Source organism: Limulus polyphemus, unplaced genomic scaffold, assembly GCF_000517525.1.
Source record: "Limulus polyphemus unplaced genomic scaffold, Limulus_polyphemus-2.1.2 Scaffold162, whole genome shotgun sequence".
NCBI lineage: Eukaryota > Metazoa > Arthropoda > Merostomata > Xiphosura > Limulidae > Limulus > Limulus polyphemus.
This window is the reverse complement of record NW_013665772.1, coordinates 616,314-617,388: the sequence shown is the minus strand read 5'-3', so window position 1 is coordinate 617,388 and position 1,075 is coordinate 616,314.

Sequence of the window (1,075 nt, the reverse complement as noted above, 5' to 3'; positions counted from 1 at the left end):
TAGATTGAATGGTAATTTATAATCAGTCACAAGAACGTTGAATCTGAATCACTTGAAAAAAACGCGGGGGTGCTTAACTTTTTTCCAGGTGTATAGTTAGGGCGCTCGACTTGCGGTCTGCAGGTAGCGGATTCCAATTCCCGTCTCGCCGAACATGATCGTCCTTTCAATCGTGGAAGCGTTATAATGCGACAGTCAATCCCACTATTCGTTGGTAAAAGAGTAGCCTAAGAGTTGGCGGTGGGCGGTGACGACTAGCTGTCTTCCCTCTAGTCTTTCACTGTTAAATTATGGACGGCTAGCGCAGATAGCCCTCGTTTAGCTTTGCGCAAAATTCAAAACAAACCAAACTATTTTTCAACTCGCACCTATCGCCCCCAGTGTCTCAGCGATAAATCTGCGGACATATAACGCTAAAACCAGGTTTTGATACCCCTGATGGGCAGAGCACGGATAGCCGTTGTGCTTAACTACAAACAAACAAACACATATCCCTCAGGGGTTCAGCGGTAAGTCTTGCAGCTTACATCGCTAAAATTCGGGTTTTGATACCCGCGGTGAGTAGAGCACAGATAGTCCACTGTGTTGCTTTGGTGATTAATAACGAACAAAATAACTCACACCTACTATGTTCAAATTGGGTAACAGTTTGTACTTGATATAATTTAACGAAAATAGTCATTAGTTATTCCACTTTATGTAGACTCAATTTTGTTGTTATTTTAGCGCAAAGATACACAGTAGGTTTGTTGCGCTCTGTATGCCGAGAGGAAACGAACCCGAGATTTTAACATTTTAAGTCTGTATATTTACCGCTGACCCACCGGGGCAATAATGTAGTTAATTAATTGACGCCAAATTTCGCAAAGGAAACTTTATGTCAAGTTCAAACAACCTAACAAAGGACAATTTAGTCCACTTTTATATTATAAAAGTATAAGATGAAATTTTTTATCAAACGTTCTCGCTATCAAACGAATGTTTAAAATCTTAAAAACGCCAAAAAATCACTTATCTTGTCTATGACTCGCCCCCCCCCCCCCCCCCGTGGCACAGCGGTATGTCAGCGGACTTA